The 16,985-nt window shown below is 37.9% G+C and overlaps 1 protein-coding gene and 1 long non-coding RNA gene across 2 annotated transcripts in view; one reads left to right on the plus strand and one right to left on the minus strand.

Annotated features, from left to right (window-relative positions):
- The window catches only part of ARHGEF4 (Rho guanine nucleotide exchange factor 4), a 200,728-nt gene that overhangs the window by 98,541 nt on the left and 85,202 nt on the right, over positions 1-16,985 (minus strand). The gene's annotated exons all lie outside the window — the stretch shown is intronic.
- LOC116663552 lies at positions 638-15,173 on the plus strand. The gene is made up of 3 exons (XR_004319730.1): positions 638-969; positions 9,127-9,365; positions 15,153-15,173. It is a non-coding gene; the product is annotated as an uncharacterized LOC116663552 (long non-coding RNA).

Consider the following 16,985-nt stretch of genomic DNA (forward strand, 5'->3'; position numbering starts at 1 on the left):
AAATGTTAAACTGCTATATATAGAAATAGATAAAAAAACAAATTTCTTCTGTAGAGCACAGGGAACTATATTCAATATCTTCTAATAATCTTTAATGAAAGAGAATATGAAGACAAATATATGGATGTATATGCGTGACTGGGACATTGTGCTGCACACCAGAAATTGACACATTGTTACTGACTATACTTCAATTTGGAAAAAAAAAAAAAAAAAAAAGACTTGCTGGATTAGTAATTCTGTGGGTGGGGCCAGCAATCTGTGTTTAAATGCCCTCTAGGGGACTCTGGTGCAAAGCTAGTTTGAGAATCACTGTACTAGGGAGATCGGCAAATAAGAGAGGGGCAAGGCAGATCAGGCTGTTCCAGGGCTCCTGTCTATCCTAGGGTGGGGGTCAGAGAGCAGACTTTGGGGTGAGATAAATTGAATTTGAATCCTGGCTCTGGCTCTTACCAGCAGCGTGATTTTAGGCAAGTAAGTGTCCTTACCCCCTCTCTGTTTCTTCACCTGTAAAATGGGAATATGAATACCTCTCAGAAACATTCTGAGACTTGGCTGAGATAGTGCACATAAAGCATGTAGCACAACGCCTGTCACACATTCAGTACGTGGCAGCCAGTGTTACTGTTTTGGGGCTGAGATGGCCGAGGTGGTGATGGCGTCCTGTCTTTCTGGAATGGTTTGTTTTCAGATCCCACTGAGAACACCACTACAGAAATGCTACTTAGTATTAAACTCATTCTCTGATTTTTCATTTTTATTTGCAGGTAGGCTTTTTTCATTTTTATTTGGAGAAATTTTGACAAATCCTCCTTGTAGTATTGGGCAATACAGATTCAGTTTATTCAGTTTTCATCCCAGTAACTTTCTTATCCACAGATGAACAAGGTGCTCTCCTAATGTGTTTAATATCATTCCATCAGCCGACATGAGCAAGACCGATCAAAATCCATCACCACATAGTGCAAGGTATGTAGACATTATCTTGTGAAACTAGAACTTTCAGACTAAAGTAATGTTCCAGTAGGCAGACAAATTCCTGACTTCCAGATGTCATTCAACAAGCCTTTCTTGAGCACATGGTATGTGCCAGACAGCAATGCAAATGCTAGAGATTCAGCAGAGAACAGAATAAACGTTGCCACCATGGAACTTCTTAAGCAATGGGAACTCAAAGATAGACAAAACAGAGTCCCAGCTCTCCAGGCACTCAAAATATTGAGGGTGATAGAGACACCAATGCATAAGCATTCTCTACATAGATTAAAAGTAGATGGCAGATAGTAGGTACTAAACTAACAGTAGTCCCTTTATTCTTGGCTGCTGGTTTAAGCACCTGAGCAGCTTTTTGGACAAAGCAGCTAAGAGTGGAAGGAGCTATCATTAGTTAAGTGCCTACTGTCCATCTTTGTAATCCCAAGAGAAAAATTTAAAAAAGGATGAGACAATAGCAGATGAGGAATTTGAACAAAACCTGGTAAAGGGTAAGTGAATGTAAGAAGGGCAAATGGCGGCGGGGTGTGTAGCTCTGTGGTAGAGGGTGTGCTTAGCAGGCACGAGGTCCTGGGTTCAATCCCCAGTACCTTCATTAAAAAAATCAATCAATCAACCTAATTATCACCCCTCTCAAAAGAGCAAATGATTTAGCTGAGCATAGGAAGCTATCTAAAGGAGAGGAGTTACCAGGGACTGTGCAGGGTAGGACAGGTCCTGGGGAAACATATGGAGGTTTTGGTGTAAAGTCTGTGTGTGAAAGTGTGACCCTTGGGTACCCTCCCCTAGCCGGGTCAGCCTAGTGACTATTCATCCTCCCTCTTCCACTTCTCCTTTCTTCTCAAAATGCCAGCCAAGTTAAAACACCAGAGACTTAACAGTTTGAATAACCGAACAAGAGGATCCAGGTTCTGGGACAGCAGACTTACTGGTAAAAGCAGTGGAGGGGTTTGGGATGAAAACAGGCAGAGCAAACAGTCTGCAGAGTGAACTGTGGTTCAGCCCCCTGCTGCATTCCCAGAATAAGCCTGTGTAACTCCTAGGAGAGTGGAGGATGTGTCTCTGGCAAAGTTCACCCACCCCAGAGAAAAGACCTCCAAATACTGACTTAGAAAACAAGCAACTCCTCACTTAACCACCTGTGGTGAAGCCGCCTGTTGATTGGCCCCCAACACGCCCACCGCACTAAACACACGTTTGGTGCCTTACTCTTAAAAATATGAAATGCAGCCAAAGACTCCCTGACATTCCTTTCAACACACTAAAAAGACCAAAATAAACAAATAGGGGGAAAATACTCAGGAAATAGAAAATGTGGGTGATAGAAGGAAAGTTCAAAAATGAATAGCCTCAACAAATGAATAGCCTCAAAAAAAAAAAAAAAAAAAAAGAGGAAGACTCTGTAACTATAAAATAGGAGCAAGATGCTATGAAAAAACAAAAACGTCCAGAAAACAGGGGCTCTCTAGTTCTGGACAAGATGGTTGGACACACTTCCCCCAATTCATCCCACTAAATGCAGCTAAAATCTTGAGATATTATGTGTAAAACAATAATATAAAGACTCTGAATGGTAGAGAGACGAAGACACAGCAGCTAGGGGTCCTAGAATGCAAGGAACAGCACACCAGTGAGTTCCTTAGTTTTCTCTGCATCCTATATTCCATTTATATATACCTCTTATATGGGTCCTGGAGAATCTTGTAACCTGGAAATACCACTAGGCACAGACACAAAACCCCAGCAAAAGCCTGCTTTTTTTACCCAGAAGATCAGTTTAGCAAGACAGAAAACCTTTAGACAAGAACCACGCTACTCCAGCATGGTAAAAAGCATGGAACATGCCCTCATTCCCCGCCTCCCTCACCAAGGCGTGAGTGGAAACTCCCAACCCCATCTGGCTACAGTGACGTACAGCCCTCTCCCAGCCTCGTGACGTTAGGAGAACCTAGAGGGAAGCTGGGGCTTCGATCCCCTGCCAGTGGCAACGGGGCCCTTCTGCAGGGTGTCTCCCATCCCCTACTTGGTGGTAGTGGAACATCCCTCCCCTGCGCTGCTAGGCTGGTGTAGGGGACAGCGCAGGAGAAAGCCAGGACTTTCACCACCACCTGGCGTTAACATGACCATGACCCCAAAGGGAACATGAACAAGTCTCCCTCTGAACCAGGGAGGCGTCACAGGAGTTCTAGTGGAGGATCTCAACTCCTGTTCCCACCCGTCAGTGATAAGACACCCATCCCTGCAACAGGTGGTCAACAGAGGCCAAAAAAGGAACCTGGGATTCCATCGACTCTTGGCAGTAATGGGGCAATGCCTACTTTTCCCTACTGGTGGTGTCAGAAGTGGTCTGCAAAACAGAAGAGTTAAACAAGATACAGAGACTCAAAACATACTGCCACAAATATCCAGAATAAAACTGAAATTCACTAGTCATACAAAGATTGGAGACAAATCTCAACTTGAATTTTAAAAAAAAACCAACCAATGGATGCCAACACTGAGAAGACACAGATGTCGAAATTATCTGACAAATATTTTACAGCAGTCATCAAAAAATGTTTCAAAAAGCAAAATAAATACTCTTGAAACAAATGAAAACTATTTGATAGGAAAAAATGGTAGAACATCTCAGAGAAAATATATTAATGAAATAGAAAATATAAAGAATAACTAAGTGGAAATTATAGAACTGAAAAATACAGTAACAAATTAAAAATTCAATGAATGGTTTCATGGGAAAATGGAGAAGACAGAGGATCACTGAACTTGAAGATAGAAAAATAGAAATTACACAATCTGAACAAAAAAGAGAAAACAGACTGAAAAAAAAGTCTCAGGGACCTGTAAGACTATAAAGAAAGATCAAACACTAGAGCAACTGGAATCCAAAAAAGAGAGAAGAAAGTAAGTGGGGATGAAAATGTATTCAAAGAAATAATAGTTTAAAATTTCCAAAATTTGGCAAAAGACATAAACCTACAAATTTAAGAAGCTAAGTAATCTCAAAATTAGATAAACTCAAAAAATTCACATAAAAAAACTTCATAATCAAACTTCTGAAATCTCAGGACAAAAATAATCCTGAAAGCAGTGAAATAGAAAAAATACCTTTCTTGCAAGGGAAAAGCAGTTTCAATGGCATCATTAGATGACTGGGTAAAGAAATTGTGTATATTTATACAATGGAATACTGCTCTGCTATTTAAAGAATAAAGTGCCATTTGCAACAACATGGATGGACCTAGAGATTGTCATTCTAAGTGAAGTAAGTCAGAAAGTGAAAGAAAAATACCGTATCACTCATATGTGTAATCTTAAAAAAAAAAGGACACTATGAATTCATCTATGAAACAAACAGACTTGTAGACATAGTAAACAATCTTAAGGTTACTGGGGAAAGGGGGTGAGGGGATAAATATGGGAGTTTGATATTTACAAATGTCAGCCTCTATATATAAAAATGGATTTTAAAAAAGTTTCTTTTGTATAGCACAGGGAATTATGCTCAATATCTTGTAATAACCTTTAATGGAAAAAATATGAAAATGAATATATGTATGTATATGCATGGCTGGGACACTGTGCTGTACACCAGAAATTGACACATTGTAATTGACTGTACTTCAATTAAACAATAAAATAAATGAATGACATTATTAGAAACCATGAAGACCAGAAAGAAGTGGCTCATTTTTCAAGTGTAATTTTTCAAGAAAGTAATTGTTTGGGGGTTTTTTTGATTAAATAAGGTTTTAATATATATGTATATGAAAGGGTCCATATTAAAAATGGATTATGAATCTCCAAGGTAGAAATAATAAAGTCTCTACTACTGAGTTCTTACTTGTTATCAACTTACAAGGAAACATAGACTGGCAATGAACATAGACTATCAAAACAACCTGTAATTTAGTTCAATTGATAAATAAAAATACTAAGTAGATACATTCAGATACATTATATATAAATCCATGTTGATATAGTCTAGAAGGAAAAAAAATGGAGAATTAGAATAAAGAGATACAGTGGCTAGGAGATAGTCTACAGCAATAATGAAGTCTCATTTACATTATAGTATGAATAGTTCAATATGAAACTGATTTTTAATGTTATATTCCTTTATAGCAATTTATTTTTAACTTTTTTTATTGTTATAGTCACTTTACAATGTTATGTAAAATTCTAGTGTAGAGCACAATTTTTCAGCTATACATGAACATATATATATTCATTGTCAGATTTTTTTTTTCGCTGTGAGCTACCACAAGATCTTGTATATTTTTCCCTGTGCTATACAGTATAATCTTGTTTATGTATTCAGCGTTTTAAAATCCCAGTCTGTCCCTTCTTGTACTCTATGTCTATGAGTCTGTTTCTGTTTTGTATTTATGTTTTGTTTTGTTTAGATTCCTCATATGGGCGATCTCACATGGTATTTTTCTTTCTCTCTCTGGCTCACTTCGCTCAGAATGACATTCTCCAGGAACATCCATGTTGCTGCAAATGGCATTATGTTGTCGGTTTTTGTGGCTGAACAGTATTCCATCATATAAATATACCACTTCTTCTTTATTCAGTCACCTGTTGATGGACATTTAGGCTGTTTCCATGTCTTGGCTATTGTAAATAGTGCTGCTATGAACACTGGGGTGCAGGTGTCATTTTGAAGTAGGGTTCCTTCTGAATATATGCCCAGGAGCGGGATTCCTGGGTCATATGGTAAGTCTATTCCTAGTCTTTTGAGGAATCTCCATATACTGTTTTCCACAGTGGCTTTCCTTGCTTCCCTCTCCCACTCTTAATGATTTAGATGTCTTCTTTTACAATTTTGTGTTTATTCTTTTTGTAATTCATGGTAGTTATCTCCTTTCCAGTTGTGAGTTTCTCATTTCTGTAGCATCCTGCTTCTTTTCTATTTAGAGTAGACCTGTCAGTATTTCTTTTAGCATGGGTTTAGGGTTGCTAAACTCTTTTAGTTTTTGCTTGTCTGTGAAGTTCTTTATCTCTCCTTCTATTCGAAAGGATAGCCTTGCTGGATAGAGTATCCTATGCTGCATCTTTTTTTCATTCAGGACTTTGAATATATCTTGCCACTCCCTTCTGGCCTATAGTGTTTGTGTAGAGAAATCAGCTGAGAGCCTTATGGAGGTTCCTTGTAACTCAGTTTGTTTTTCTCTTGCTGCCTCTAGCATCATCTCTTTATCCTTGACTCTGGCCATCTTGATTATGCTATGTCTTGGTGTGGGTCTGTTTGGGTTCTTCCTGTTTGGGATCCTCTGAGCCTCCTGTACTTGGATATCTGATTCCTTTAGGTTTGGGAAGTTTTCAGCCATGATTTCTTCAAATACCTTTTCAATCACCTTTGTTCTTTCTTCCCCTTCTGGAACCCCTATTATGCGTAGATTGGCACGCTTTATTTTATTCTATAGGTCCCTTATATTGTTTTCATTGGTTTTTATTTGTTTTTCTCTCAGCTGTTCTGATTGGGTGCTTTCTGTCGTCCTGTCTTCTATCACTTATTCGTTCCTCTGCATTATCTAGCTTGCTTTGTACAGCCTTTAGGTCAGCTCTCATCTCAGCAAATGAGTTTACTAATTCTACTTGGTTCTTCTTTATAGTTTCTATTTCATTTTTGACATATTTTATATCTCTAAACACTATTTATTTTAGTTCCTTCAGTACTTTGATCACTCCTTTTTTGAAATCTTGATCTAGTAGGCCATCAATGTCTATTTCCTTGATCGTGCTTTCAGGGGATTTCTCTTGATCTTTTAATTGGGAGTGGTTGCTCTGCTTCTTCATATTGCGCATATCTCTCTGACACTGTGGCTTAAGGATTATCAGTTATCTAGTTCTCCTAGAGACGGTGTGCTCTTAATAATTTTATCGAGAGGTATTTGTTTCTTCCTCCTGTTTCGTGAACTCAGCTTGCTGTTTCCAGAGGCCCTCTGTTGGCGTCCTCATCTGTGCTGCTCCCAGTGGCTGTCAGTTAACAGATCGCACCCCCTCCCAACACTGGGTCAGGTGCTGAACTCTTACCCAAGTGGGCAGGCAGGTCACTCCCCCTCCCAGCAACGTGGTCAGGTGCTGCATTCCTGCCAGGAGGGCAGGTGGCCGCCCGCCCTCTCTGGGCGCTGGTCACTCCAGCTGCTCTGTGCAGCTGCCCGCTCCGCCTCAGGTTGGTGCCCCAAAGGCGGGCTCAGGGAAGACCACGGAACAGTCCTGCCCCTTCTCTGTGCCAAATCTCAGCTCCTTGTTTGTCTTGGTGGCGCGAGTTCTCTGAGATGCCAGGTCAGAATGATCCTCTCTGCCTCGGGCTGTAAACAAGTCTCAGTCCTGCCTAGGAGGTTGCGGAGCCCCCGGGTGCGGATTCAGGTCTCGGCACCGCCCCCAGCCCAGGCGCTATGCACAGGAGGTGGCGGCTGTGGCTGTGCCCAGCCTCTCTTCTCATGAGAAGCACCAGTAATGGCGCCGCGGGTCTGAGGAGACAAAGGCTACGGTGCCCCTCCCCCCAGGGCACAACAGCCATGTTGCTTTGCTTGTTTCACAATTTATAGGGGACCAAGGTTGTTCTGTTCTGTATCCCCTCCCAGCCACGGCGCGCAGCCCCCTGCAGTCCCCCAGGGCTGCATCAGTGCAGCCGCCCCAGTCCTCCGCCCAGCTTGGGCAGCCTGCCCGGGCCCCAGCTGTCAGCTTGCGTCTTGGGCAGGGTGTCGTGGGGACTCTCTGTGCCTGCTTAACTCAGTTCTATTGGTCAAGGGGTGCTCAGGGCAGATCTGAGCCTCGGAGGCTCCCCCTCTGTCCTGCTGGCCTCTTCGCTGGTGGTGGGAGACCTAGCGAACGAGCGCCAGTCCTCCTTTTCTGCTCCCTCCCCACTGGACTGGTCCTGCATTGTTTTGCTTTTTCTTCTTTCTATTTTCCTTTTCTCCTACCAGATTTTTGGCATCTTTGTCTTTCAAAGAGGGGGATGTTCCCTCAGAGTTCGGCAGGTGCTCTGGTTGGCTGAGTAGGTCCATAGATGTGAGTTTTGGTGTATTTGTGGCAGAGGGTTAGCTACAAGCATCCTTCTATTCTGCCATCTTGCTTCTCTCAAGAAAGTAATTGTTAATACAAAAATCCTATATGCCAGTGAAAATATTCTTCAGGAATAAAGGAAAAATCAAGACATCCTTAGAGGAAGGAAGACAGAGAATGTGTTGCCATCAGATATACCCTAAAAAATGGCTAAAGGAAGTTTTGAAACCGATGATGAAAGAAAGCAACTTGCAAAAAACATCAGGGGAAAAAAATGTAAAGAATAAAAATATGGATAAATACAACAGACATTCCTTCACCTCTTGAGAGTTTTAAATTATGTTTGATTTTCAGAGCAAAAATTATAATATCATTTGAAGTAGTTCTCAACACATTTAGAGGAAATATTTAAAGATAATTATAAACAAGATAAGGTAATTTAAGGGGAGGCAGGATTTCTACACTTCACGTGAACTGGTAAAATGTCTATACCAGTAGATTGTGATAAGTTGTATGTGTACAATGCAATTCCTAGAGCAACCACTAAAAACTAAAGAGACTCAAATAAGCTATGGCACATAAAAATAAAATTCTAAAAGATTCAAGTAACACATAGCAGTGCAAAAAAAAGTGAACATAGAAATGATAAACATGAAGCAAAAATAAAAACAAAGGTAAAAAGGCAGACTTAAGCCCAAACAATTACTTTATATATAAATGGTAAATAGTATATGATAAAAAGATCAGTTAAAAGCAGGTAAGGGCAGAGTGGATTAAAAACCACAACCAACTATATGCTTGATATATGAAACTCATTTCAAATATAATGATATAGGTACAGTTGAAATAAAAAGGATGGAAAAAGTAGCTGTGGGCACCTGAAGAAAATCAGCCTGAATCTGTGGGTCAGAGAGAGAACACAAATTTAAGCCAACTTGTAGAAAATAGAAGGGAGACTGTCACACCCAGTCTGGCACTTTGCACTGTCAGTAGAAGGCATACTAACTTAGGAAGCCTCTTAGCAGAAGTAGTAGGAGCATGGGAGAGGTGTACTCACAGAAGGTCTAAGAAAGCCTCAGGATTACTAGCAGGGCTGACAGCATGTATTTCTCTCCCAAGGGCAGTGAGAGAAGACTGGAGGAGGTGACTTCCACTTCAGTTTGAAGACAGAGACACAAAAGTTGAACGAACATGAAGAATCAAGGAAACGTGACCCTACAAGGACCATAGTAATATTCCAGTAACCTAGTCTAAAGACATAGAAGTCTGCAATTTACCTGACAAAGATTCAAAACAGCTGTTTTAAGGAAACTTGATGAGCTACAAGAAAACACAGAAAGACAAGTCAACAAAATCAGGTAAACAATATATGAACAAACTGAGACGTTTAACAAGGATAAAAATCATTAATTGAAAAAAGAACCAAACAATTCTCAACAAGGTGGGTATACAGGAAACACACCTCAACATAATAAAGACCATCTGTGACAAGCCCACAGCTAAATGACATCATAGTCAATGGGGAAGAGTTGAAAAAACTAAGCTCACAGATACAGAGAAGAGATTGATGGTTGCCAGAAGTAGGGGGATGGGGAGGTGCATGAAATAGGTGAAGGGGGTCAAAAGATACAAACTTCCAGTTATAAAATAAATAAGTCATGGGGATATACTGTACAGCATGGTGACTACAGTTAATAATGCTGTATTGCATATTTGAAAGTTGCTAAGAGCATAAATCTTAAAAGTTCTCAACACAAGAAAAAAAGTCTGTAACTGTGTATGGTGACATATTAACTAGACTTATTGGTGATCATTGCACAATATATACAAATATTGAATCATTATGTTGTTACACCTGAAACTAATATAATGTTGTATGTCAATTATATCTAAAAAATAAAAAGAACCGAACAGAAATTCTAGAGTGGAAAATACAATGAATGAAATGAAAAATGCATCAAGGTCAGGATGGATCAAGCAGAAGAAAGAATCTGTGAAATAGAAGACAGGAATTTGAAATTATCCTGTTAGAGGAGAATTAAGAAAAAAGAATGAAAAAGAGTGAAGGAAATCTACATGATCTATCAGATACCTCAAAAGAAACAATATGTGAATTATTGGAATTCCAAAAGGAGAAGAGAGGGAGTGTGGGGGCAGAAAGCTTATTTAAAGAAATAATGGCTGAGGACTTCCCAAATATGGGGAGAGATTTGGATAGCCAAGTTCATGAACCTTGTAGGTCACCAAACAAAATCAACTTAAATAGATCCTCTCCAAGAGACATTATAATAAAACTATCAAAAGTCAAAGACAAAGAATCTGAAAAGAAGCAAGAGAAAAGAAGCTCATAACTTACAAGGGAACCCCACAAGGCTACCAGTGGATTTCTCAGCGGGAACTTTATGGGCCAGAAGAGAGTGGGATGATATCTTCAAAGTGTTGAAAGTGAAAAACTGCCAATCAAGGATACTCTGTCCAGCAAAGTTATCCTTCAGAAATAAAGGAGAGATAAAGACTTTCCCAGAAAAACAAAAGCTGAGCAAATTCATTATTACAAGACCTGTCTTACAAGAAATATAGAAAGGAATTCCACAAGCTGAAATGAAAGGATGCTAATTAGTAACATGAAAACATATGAATACCTACAACACACTGGTAAAATTAAAGGCATAGTCAAATTCAGAATACTATAATACTGTAATGTAGTGGTATATTAACTACTTAAATCTGGTATAAAGTTAAAGGACAAGAGTATTAAAAATAACTAAAGTTATACTAATTTGTTAATAAAAACAATATAAAAAGAAGTAAATTGTGACATCAAAAACATAAAGGGGGGTAAATAAAGGGCTAGAGTTTTTGTATATGATTAAAGTTAAGTTATTATCAGCATAGAAGAAAATGTTTTATCTATAAGATGTTTTACATAAGCCTAATGTTAACCTTGGAGTGAAAAAAGGTAAAGAGAAGGGAATCAAAGCATACTATGTGGAAAATCACCCATTCACAAAGGAAAGCAGAGAGGAAGCAAGGAACAAGGGAACTACAAAAAAAGCCAGAAAGCAATGAACAAAATGAGATTAGTAAGTCCCTTCCTATAAGTAAATACTCTAAGTGTAAACAGGTTAAATTTTCCAATCAGAAGGCAGAGAGTGGTTGTCCAGGTTTTTTAAAAAAGAAAAATACATGCTGCTTACAAGAGACTCACATCAAATTTAACGTTACATATAGGCTCAAGAGAAGGGATAAAAAAAGATATTCCATGCAAGTATAAACCAAAAGAGAGCAGGGGTCACTATACTTATATCAGAGAGAGCAGACTTTAAGCTAAAAACAGTAACAAGACAAAGAACACCCCTTTATTTTAAAGGGGTCAACTCAGGAAGAAGATATAATAGGTCATAAATATAAATGCACCCAACACTGGAATACATAAATATACTAAAACAATAAGTAACATATCTGAAGGGAGGAGTAGACAGTAATATAGTAATAGTAGGGGACTCCAATATCCTACTTTAAACAATGAATAGGTCATTCAGAAAATCAACAAGGAAACGTTGGACTTGAACTAAACTTTCAACCAAATGGACCAAACATATTCATGACATTCCATTCAACAGCAGCAGAATATACATTCTTCTCAAGCACACACAGAAGATTCTCCAGGATAGATCATATGATAAGTCACAAGAAAAGTGTTTGCAATTTAAGAGGATTGAAATATTACCATGTATCTTTTTAGATAACAGAATGACTAGAAATCAATAGTGGAAGGAAAGCTGGAAATTTCACAAATATGTGGAAATTAAACAACACACTCCTGAACAACCAGTGGGTCAAAGAAGAAATTAAAAATGAAATAAAAGTATCTGGAAAGAAATGAAAATGAAAACACAATACACTAAAACCTAGGGGATGCAGCAAAATCAATTCTTAGAGGGAAATTTACAGTGCTAAATGCTACAAGTAAGAAAAAAGATCTCAAATAAACAACCTAACTTTTTAACCTAAAGAACCAGAAAAAGAAGAACAAACTGAGCCGAAGTTATCAGAAGGAAAGAATAACAAAGACCAAAGCAGAAATAAATGAAATGGAGACCAGAAAAAATAGAAAAGATAATGAAACTAAGAGTTGCTTTTCAGAAAAGATAAACAGAATTGACAAAACTTTAGCTAGACTAACTAGGAAATTTTTAAAAAAGCTAAAGACTCAAATAAAATCAGAAATGAAAGAGTTGTTATTACAGGTGATACCACAGAAATAACAAAGGATTATCAGAGACAGTCATAGGTGACCAAATTGAATAACCTAGAGGACAATGGATAAATTCCTAGACTCATACAACCTACCAAGACTGAATCATGAAGAAACAGAAAATCTGAATAGACTAAATCACATATCTCCCGACACAAAAAAAGCCCAGAACAATATGGTATCAGTGGTGAATTCTACCAAATATGTAAAGAAGAATTAATGCCAATTATTCTCAAACTTTTCAAGAAATTGAAGAAAAGAGAACACTTCTGAACTCATTTTACAAAGTGAGCATCACCCTGATACCAAAGCCAGATGAAGGCACTACAAGAAAACTACAGATCAATATGCCTGATGAATAGATGCAAAGTTTCTTAAAAATATTAGCAAACTGAATTCAACAACACATCAAAAGAATCATACACCTTGATCAAGTGAGATTTATCTCTGAGATGCAAGGATGGTTCAACATACACAAATCAATAAATATGAATACACTACATTAATGGAATAAAAGATAAAAAAATCATATGATCATTTCAATAGATGCAAAAAGCATTTAACAAAATACGACTTCCTTTCATGATAAAAACTATCAACAGATTGGATATAGAAGGAACATACCTCAACATATTAAAGGCCATGCATAACAAGTCCCCAGCTAACATTATACTCAACAGTTGAAAAATTCAAAGCTTTTCCTCTAAGATAAGGAACAAGACAAGGGTGCATAGTCTCACCATTCTTATTCAGTATAGTACTGGAAGTCCTAGCTGGAGCAATTAGACAAGGCAAAGAAATAAAAGGCATCCAAATTGGGAAGGAAGATGTAAAACTATTACTATTTGTAGATGATACGATTTTGTATATAGATTATCCCCAAGATTCAACTAAAAAACTGTCAGAATCAATGATATCAGTAAAGCTGCAGGATAAAAAAAAAAATCAGCACACAGAGATCAGTTGCATTTGTATACACTAACAATGAAACATTTGAGAAGAAGTTAAGAAAATTATCCCATTCACAATATCATCAAAAATAATAAAATATTTAGGAATAAATTTAACCAAGGAAGTGAAAGATCTTCACAAGGAAAATTATAAGACATTGATTAAAAAAAAATCAAAGACGATACAAACAAATGGAAAGACAGACCATGTTCATGGGTCGGAAGAATTAATATTAAAATGTCCATACTACTCTCAGCCATCTATCTATAAGTTCTATGCAATCCCTTTCAAAATTCCAATGGCGTACTGCACAGAAATAAAAATTTTTTGGAACCACAAAACATCCCAAATGGCCAAAGCCATCCTGAGAAAGAAGAATAAAGCTGGAGAGATCACGCTTTCTGATTTCAAGCTATATTACAAAGCTATACTAATAAAAACAGTATGGTACTTGTGTCAAAATAGATACATAAATCCAATGGAACAGAATAGAGAGCCCAGAAATAAACCCCAGCATATACAGTCAACTAATATGCAACAAGGCAGTCAAGAACATCCAATGGGGAAAGAACAGCCCCTCCAACAAATGGTGTTGGAAAACCTGGATAACTATGTGCAGAAAAATAAAATTGGACCCTATCCTTGCACCACTCACAAAATGAACTTGAAATAGATTAAACACATAAACATGAGACCAAATACAGTAAAACTCCTGGAAAAGAAGCAAGAAGCTCCTTGACATTGGTCTTGGCAATGATTTTTTGATATGACACCAAAAGCACAAGCAACAAAAGCAAAAATCAGTAAGTAGGACGACATCAAATTAAAAAGCTTTGCCCAGCAAAAGAGACAAACAACTAAATGAAAAGGCAACTTACACCACAGTAGACAATATTTGCAAACCATGTATTAGATAAGAGGTTAATATCCAAAATGTATAAAGCACTTAGACAATTCAATAACAAAAGAACCAAACAATCTGATTGAAAAATGGGCAGAGGAACTGAACAGACATTTTCCTGAACAAGACATGCAAGTGGCCAACAGGTACTTGAAAAGATGCTCAAACATCACTCATAGTCAGGGCAATGGAAATCAAAACCACAATGAGATATCCCTTCATACCTGTTAGAATGGCCGTCATCAGGAAGATAAGAGATAACAAGTGTTGGGGAGGAGGATGGAGAAAAGGGACCACTCATGCACTGCTGGTGGGAATGTAAATTGGCTCAGCCACTATGAAAAACAGTATGAAGGTTGCTCAAAAAATTAAAACTACCCAGATGATTCAGCAATCCTCCTTCTGGGTATACAGCCAAAGGGAATGGAAACAAGATATCAAAAAAAAAAAAAAAAAGCTGCACTCCTATGTTTAAGGCAGCATTATTCATAATAGGCAAGATACGGAAACAACTTAAGTGTCCATCAATGAATAGAATCAATGGATAGAGAAGATGTGGTATATATTTCAGCTGTGAGAAAGAAGGACATCCTGCCATGTGCGACAATGTGGATGGACCTTGAGGGCATTACTCTAAGTGAGATAAGTCAGACAGACAAAGATGAATACTGTATGATCTCATGTATATGTGGAATCTAAAAAAAGCTGAATTTGTAGAATCACAGAGTAGAATGGTGGTTACCAGGGGCTGGGGGAAAGGTAGTTTTGGAGATGTTTAAGGGTACAAACTTGCACCAAAAGATGAACAAGCATAGTGATTATAGTCAACAATATTGTTTTATAAATTTCAAAGCTGCTAAGAGATTAGATCCTAAATGTTACTACAACAAAAAAGAAATGAAAATTATGTAACACAATAGAGATGTTAGCTAACACTGGTAAACATTTTGCAATATAAAATTGCAATATATAATATATAATTCTATCAAGTCAACATGTTGTACACCTAAAATTTATACAACGTTCTATTTCCAGTATAGCTCTTTGGAAAGAAACCTGTCAAAATTCCACTGTAAAAAGCAAGAATTCAATTAGAGAATGAGCAAGAGATACAACATGACATTTCACTGAAGAACTGTATACATAAATGGTGAATCCTATAGGCTGACTGAACCTCCCAGCCTCCAGAACTATGAGAAATAAATTTCTCTTGTTTTTTACTCTACTGAGTCTGTGGTGTTTTGTTATAGCAGCTAAGCTGTAAATAAGCACATGAAAGATGTTCAGCATCATTAGCCTTTGTAAAACGAGTGTCAGAATCATGCGATGTCACCACACGCTTACTAGCATAGGTAAAATGAAAAACACGTAAAATTTCAGATGTTGAAAGATGCAGAGAGAGAAAATCAGATCCTCTCATACGTTGATGTGGGAATGTAAATGGTATAGCCAGTCTAGAAAATAATTGGCACTTTTTTCAAAAACTAAACATATATTAGCAATCACACTGATGGAGCATTTATCCCAAAGGAACGAAAACCTTTGTCCACCAAAAACAAAACAAAACAAAACAAAACAAACCAAAAACCTGTTCATAAATTTTTTAAGATTTATTTGTGATAACCCAAACTGGAAATGACCCAAATGTCCTTCAACAGGTAATTGGTTAAGGAAAATAATGGTAAAGCCATTCTTTAGAATAGTACTCAGCAATAAAAAGGAATTGATACACACAACAACTCAATGGAAATCCCTGGATTTATGCTGGGTGAAAAACTCCAATCTAAAAGGGTAACATTTTTGAAATTACAAAATCATAGAGATGGAGATCAGATTAGTGGTTGAAAGTGGCTAGGGAAGGGGAAGGAGAGTGCGTCTGCGAAGAAGTGAAGCATTAGGCTGGTGAAATCGTATGCATCTGGCTCAAGGTAGTCCTCAGATCAATCTACGTGGGTGATAAAATGACAACAAAGTATCCATACACATTCTCTCAATGTCAGTTCCTGGCTTTGATGTAGTTATGTAAGGTGTTACCTTTGGGGAAACTGGGGAAAGGGTACACTGGACCTTTATGTGTTTGTTTTCAACTTCCTGTGAATCTATAATAACTTTATTTTTCAAATAATAATTTTAAAATAAAAGTTTAAAAAAGTGCAAGAGGAAACAAGAAAAATCAACTCTAGTTAAATATGTGCTAGCCAAAACCGAATCAAAATAAAAAGCTAAAACATCAGCAACAACGTCAAACCAAAAGCAAGATGGTCCTGGGGTAGAGAACAGATGGATGCACTTGGAAACATTAAAATTAAGAGCTTCTGTTCATCAAAATATACCATCAAAGAAGGAAAAAGACAAGCCACGGAGTGCAAAATGGTATTTGTGGCACATTTAACCAACAACGGGATTGTATCCAGAATATATACAATCAGTAAGAAAAAAGACAATCTCACTGACGAATGGACAAGAAATGAGGTCAGACACATCCACAAAGATGATATGCAAATTGTCAAGAAGCATTTAACGGGTGCTTAGCCTGTAGACATTGGGGAAATGCAAATTAGGACCACAATGTGATACCTCTATTCACCCAGCAGAATGGCTAAAGTTGCTTGACAATATCAAGCAAACGTTAATGAGAATACGGGGCAAGGGAAACTCTTAAGGAGGGAGTGTAAACTGGCGCGATCACTTTGGAATAATATTTGGCAGTATCTAGTAAAGCTGAAGATGCACACGCCCCAGGGACCAGCCATTTCACTCCTGGGAGGTGCACCCAACAGAAATGCATGTGCACCTGTAGTAGACACCTGGGCACAAACTGTCCTCGCACCAACAGTACACGCATTGTGGTATGTGGATTCAAAGTCA

Source organism: Camelus ferus, chromosome 5 (genome assembly GCF_009834535.1).
Source record: "Camelus ferus isolate YT-003-E chromosome 5, BCGSAC_Cfer_1.0, whole genome shotgun sequence".
NCBI lineage: Eukaryota > Metazoa > Chordata > Mammalia > Artiodactyla > Camelidae > Camelus > Camelus ferus.